We start from the raw sequence: 5692 nt of genomic DNA, 5'->3' as shown, positions 1-5692 counted from the left end.
AAAATATACTCTCTTTCATTTTCTACAATGCTCATCCATCTATCTGGTAGACTTGCAAAACTCTTCTTCCAAAATTCACTTGTCCATGATGAAAAATACTCCCCCAATACTATACTAACCTCTTCTACAGAATTCATATTTTTTACATCCAAATGCTTTTTAAGACTGCAGAATAAATGATAATCAGATGGGGCAATGTCCAGCGAATATGGTTGGTGGGGCATTGCTTCCCATTCAGACTGCTCCAGCCTTTGGAATGTCATCCTTGTTGTATGTAGCTGAGCATTATCCTGATGGAAGAACACCTTTCATCTTGAAACCAAAGATGGTAGTTTTTCTTCTAGCATTGACTTAAGCCTCTCAAGCTGCTCGCAGTAGATCTTTGTAATTGTTTGGTTTGGGTTTTAAAGATCAAAGTGGACTAAACCGTTCATATCCCACCAAACAGATAACAACACCTTACATGAGGGAAGAACTTCTTTAGCCTGAGGTGCAAGTGTTTTTCCTTTCCCTGCCCGCTGTCTTCAGTGCTTGACATTTTTAGAGTGAACTCATTTCTCATCACCAGTCACTATTCGGTCCAAAAAAGGTTCATTCGTGAGATACGACAGCAAGGAAAAGCACACATTCACTCTCTGCATGCAATTAAACTTGGAAAGTTTGCGAGAAATCCATTGACCCAATTTGGTGACTTTTCTGATAGCATGCAGGTGTTAATGAATGGTTGAATGACCAAATCCAAGCTTCTCTGCTAGTTCCTCAACAGTTACGATGGGAGTTTGTTCCACCAGAATTTGCAGGACGTCCTTGCTGAGCTCAACAGATCTTCCAGGACAAGGCTTGTCTTCTAGGCTGTAGTTTTCGTCTTGAAATTTCTGGAACCACCGTTGACACTGGCTTATGCTTATTATCTGATCCACGTATACTGCATCACTATTCCTCACACTTTCCTTTGTGTTGTTGCCTTTATTGAACTCATAAAGCAAAATATGCCGAATGTGTACCTTTGTTAGTTTCAATATAGCTTTGGAAAACTAACTGTCAAAATCAAATTGCACTCTTCAAAACTTGCACTAAGAATAAGTATAAGGTAAAATTACACCCTGCTTTTATAACAAATTGATGCAGGTAGTTTATCCCACCCTGCTCCGACTTTTACTTCATGTAAGTGAAAAAACTGTATTATTTATGAGATGACCCAATGTCTGTTCATTGTGTGTTTGTGTTTTTGTTTTCCCCCTATCACCACTTGACAACCAGTGTTGGTGTGTTTGAGTCCCTGTGGTTTAGAGGTTTGGCAAAGGAAACTGATAAAATAAGTACAAGGTTTGAAAAACTAGAAGTCCTGGGGTCGATTAGTTTGACTAAAACCTTTCAAGGTGGTACTCCAGCATGGCTGCAGTCAAATGACTGAAACAAGTAAAAGTATAAAAGAATAGCACAATGAGCTTATAAGCTTATCCTTTAGTACTTCCTTACCATCACACTTTGCCCTCTTTGAGGCACCACTCCAACCATCCCCATCAACCTATGTAAAGTGTAATGTAGCCATGAGTCTCCCTGAAAGACTTGTCTGCTTTCATGTAAATTATCAGTTGGATGGGTTTTTATGCTTAGTCTCATGAATTTTATCTGTTACTCCTTTCATAAATGGATACTCACATATCATTCAGCTTTGTGTATACAGTTGGATACATTTCCTATTAGCATTCACTTTACAAGGTGTACTGGGTGCGTTTTGTGGTACCAGTACTGCAAAATGGGACTAGTGATATAAACAAGGGTGCATTCTGCACCAAATTGCCAGTATAAGAGTTTCTTTCATAGTATCTACTATTGTATAGTTGTGGATATTCTAACAAAGCAGCCATATTCAAGTGGATATAAATATTTCTTCTCAGTATTGATATTGCTTCTGTTACTAATAAATATTTTTTAAGAAGCCTACTGGCAAATTGCAACACCAGTACCTGTTTTGGCACTGTTTTCCAACATAACGCTGGTTGGGAGATAAGTCTCTATCTCTAACAGTTGAGCATCCATCTTTGATGAGACTAAGGAAGATCGAAATCAAGTGACTTGATGTTCTTGGCGCTGGAGGTGGTGGGGATTTATCTCCCTGAAAATGATATAAACAAGTGTTCATTTTGCATCAAAAGCCAATATCAGAGTTTCTTTCATGGTAACTACTGTAGTATAGTTTGTTCTAACAGAACATCCACATTTCAGTAGGGATAAATATTACCCCTCAGTATTAATACTGACGCTGTCACGAATATATTCTTTTAACAAGTACCAGACTGTCTCATTCCTCCATCACTTTTACATAGTATGTATTCTTGACATTCCATTGTGACACCAGTAAAAGAGGAATGATAATTTGTTTACAGAACAACACAAAGATTACTCAGAGGTAAGACATGTGAACCAGGAGTTGATAATATGCAAGACAATAGTGCAAGCAGTGACACCAGATGTAGGTAAGAGAAGTAAGTGAGAAGAGTACTCAATAGTCAAGGGTATGAACGTTTGCTCAGGTAACCAAGAGTTCTCAGTAATCTATGGCTTATGTATTTGCTCAGGTATCCAATATATGTGTGTATATATAGTATGCTTGTAATTTGTATAAATTGATATATAGATGTATTTATATGTTTACCTATATATATATAAATACTTACATACACATACACATCCACATGTATCATATGAATGAATTAACATACGCATATCTGCGTATTTGTTTGTATGATTAATGTATAAATGTATGTGCATAAGTGTGTGTGTGTGTGTGTGTGTGGGTGTGTGAGAAAGAGAGAGAGAGAGTGCGTGCATATATATATATATATATATATATATATATTATATGTTTATATAAGTATATATATGTATATATATATATTTATATGAATAAGGATAAGATCGTTAATAAAAATACCTATCGTATCAAGTGAGTCAAGTTTTGACTGCTATATCTAGCATGATGGTATCGTTTAGATACCCTTAATTATAATTGTATATACATATATATATATATATATATATATATAGAGAGAGAGAGAGAGAGAGAGAGAGAGAGAGAGATGCCATATGCATCCATATATTCATGCATATGTATATATATATATATATATATATACATACATACATACATACATACATACATACATACATACATCATACATACATACACACATGCACATACAAAATCTTGTTATTCATTTTATTCATGCTTAATAAATGAGAATTAATAATTGAAAACCTTAAATTTGCACTGAAATAAGAAATAGAAATGTCAAGTTTGATTTGAAGTCGTTTGTATTAAATTAAAATTATAGATATTCTTTACTTAGATGAAAAAACATACTCGCTATGAATTTAGATCTGAAAACACTAGATGAAACAGAGTCCTTTTCAAAAGTTCATGTTGGTTCTTTATTAAACACTTACACATACACTCAAACATGTGTGCACAGAAGAACATGGTACTATATATATATATATGTATATCTAATATAACATATCCAACATACAATAATAAATTGCAGATAGATTATATTTTGATAAATTTTTCTGGGTATTGACAATAAAGGTTCAAACATATACATTTAATATATAAATATTAATAATTTGAAATTCTACTTTATTCATGAAACACTGTGAGAGATTCTGAGACTTTATATGAATTTGAAAATACAAATGTTTGTAACTTGTTCTGTTAATATTTGTATCTGATAAATATGGTAGTCTCAAATTACAAAACAACCCAATGTTATAAATTAGTTTATTGTGGTTTCAGCATGAACAATGCTTGGTGAGCTATTTGCTCCTTTGCTAGTTTCAGCACAAGAGCTTTGACTATGTTGGGGTACCATCAATTACAAAAAAAAAAATAATAAATAAATAAAAATAAAAAATAAAAAAAGGAACAATTCACAAATTTGCATGCTATCCTTGTACAGGGGTCATGCTAATCTTCTCTGTATCATTCCAATTTTAGTATATGTTGTGCCAATGCATTAGATTAAATATTTGTGGTATTACTCCAAAAGTTGTAACCATTCATTTTGTTTTAATTTCCATTAACTTTCTAAGTTCTTATAAATGAAATTGAATATGGTTCCTCTACATGGTCAGTCAGCCTGCTAGTAGTAGTTGCCAAATCTTTCACAAGTCATAGCTTACGATCTTATAAAAAAAGGACAAAAATGTTAGATAATGGAGTCCTGAGTGGAGTGTTTGAAGAAAAAGAAAGGATAGTCATAGAGTGCCTTAGCCATTTATCATTTAAACTGGTCATATCTGGCCCAAATATTGTATCTTTAATGTTCAAACTAACCAGATGTGACCTTTAACATCTACTCTGCATTAACATTCTAAAAACTAAGCCTGGGGGTTCTCAACCATTTTTTATTTATTGATTATTACTTTATTCTGGTGGACCTCCATAGATGTTTAAAAGCTAGTTTTATAGTAACTTCTTTCAAAATTCCTATTTTGTTTTTCACACATTAACTTGTGTAGGTTGAACTATGTAAAATGTTAAAGAAAAAAACATAGTTGTTTCTTGCCATACATACTAATACATACATGGCATGGGGAGGGAAGGATGGTATGAATGGATGGCTGCTGGTCTTCCGTAAGCAACCTTACCCAGGCTGGTGCATCAGAGGGTAACTTTCTAGGTGTAATCCCATGGTCATTTATGACTGAAGGAGGTCTTTACCCTGGTACTAAACAATAGCAATGACAACTCTCATCAGGAGATGCTCATGCCCAAAACAGATCTGCAAGAAGATTCCTAGTTGTTTTCCTGTTTAACTTAATAGAATGTGAATGGAGGTGGGGTTAGGGGGCGGGGTTAAGGGCATTGCAAAAGGCCTGGTTGGAAGCCTAGCCTTCTAAGTTCTTTTACAGAGCTCAGAAAATCTGAAGGACTACTATAATAAGTGTGGGAAACTGAGAAGGGAATATGTTGAATAAAACCATAATTAACAGATTCTCTTGTATTTTCTTTTACTCAGACCCAGGAACCCTTCAGCACCCCCTTATATATGTGATTTGCAACATCTACAGCTAAAGCTTTGAAATATAGAAGCTGTGCTTTTATTTGGAATATACATTTCATTAATTCTACCTTATACTGTTCTATATACATACATGCATACATACATGTATGTGTGTGCATGAACGTGTGATTATGTGTGAATGAGCATGTAGATATACTTATAACTGCTGCTATTGCTGTTGCTGTTGATGATGATGATGATGATGACGACGACAATGACGACATTGAAGATGGGGTGGTGAAGAAGCAAGAAGAGGAAGAGAGGGAAGGAGAGGAGAAGCAAAAATATTTAGTGATGATGATAGTGATGATGATGATGACAACTATGTTTCTTGATTTAAGCAACGTAAATTAGTTTCTATCATATCTTCACGTCTATGAATATTACTTTTCACTAGTATTTATGAGTAGCATTGTTTTTCGAATTTTTATTTGTAATTCTTAAATTGTTACAAATTAATTTTATTGATATTCTTAGAAAACATTGTATTTCTGTACTTCTCATTCTTATTCTTATTGAAATTTCGTTTACATATCTACATTTATATCTATATCTATATCTGTCTGTCTCTGTCTCTCTCTCTTTCTCTGTGTGTGTGTATATATATATATATATATATATAT

General features: G+C 33.9%; 1 non-coding gene across 1 annotated transcript; it reads right to left on the bottom strand.

Moving 5' to 3' along the window:
• Positions 1-3917: 3917 nt before the first annotated feature.
• Positions 3918-4021, bottom strand: LOC128247713 (U6 spliceosomal RNA). Its single transcript, XR_008264078.1, has one exon. It is a non-coding gene; the product is annotated as a U6 spliceosomal RNA (small nuclear RNA).
• Between the last annotated feature and the right edge of the window lie 1671 nt (positions 4022-5692).

This window comes from Octopus bimaculoides, chromosome 4 (assembly GCF_001194135.2).
Source record: "Octopus bimaculoides isolate UCB-OBI-ISO-001 chromosome 4, ASM119413v2, whole genome shotgun sequence".
In the NCBI taxonomy this organism is placed as follows: domain Eukaryota; kingdom Metazoa; phylum Mollusca; class Cephalopoda; order Octopoda; family Octopodidae; genus Octopus; species Octopus bimaculoides.
This window is presented reverse-complemented; position numbering and strand designations above follow the sequence as displayed.